The sequence below is a fragment of the Volvox carteri genome (genome assembly GCF_000143455.1).
Source record: "Volvox carteri f. nagariensis unplaced genomic scaffold VOLCAscaffold_22, whole genome shotgun sequence".
NCBI lineage: Eukaryota > Viridiplantae > Chlorophyta > Chlorophyceae > Chlamydomonadales > Volvocaceae > Volvox > Volvox carteri.
In genome coordinates, this window is record NW_003307565.1 from 46,398 (window position 1) to 46,736 (window position 339).

The 339-nt window shown below is 46.9% G+C and overlaps 1 protein-coding gene across 1 annotated transcript in view; it reads right to left on the reverse strand.

Annotated features, from left to right (window-relative positions):
• Positions 1–339, reverse strand: part of VOLCADRAFT_104973 (uncharacterized protein) — a gene marked incomplete at its 3' end in the record, with an annotated part of 8,904 nt that overhangs the window by 6,062 nt on the left and 2,503 nt on the right. The window lies entirely within an intron of this gene.

Consider the following 339-nt stretch of genomic DNA (forward strand, 5'->3'; position numbering starts at 1 on the left):
TTGGGGGGGGGGGGGGGAGCGTGGGGAGTGAAGGGGGGGGAAAGAGTATAGGAGGAGGGTGGTAATGGTTTGGGGGGGGAAAGGGTTGGGTCAGGGGGGCCCAGGGGGGGATATCAGCAGCGAACAAACCCAAGTACACATACACGCACACCCACAGGTAACACAGACATCGTCTCAATATTGCTATTTACTTACTGTTGCACTCGGGCAAGAGTGGAACAGTACCAATAACATTATTGAACATCCAGTATTGTTCATGTTGACTATATTACAGTCCACATAAACATTACAGAGATTGTCTCGATATTGTTATTGTGTAAAACTAATATTTAGTAAACT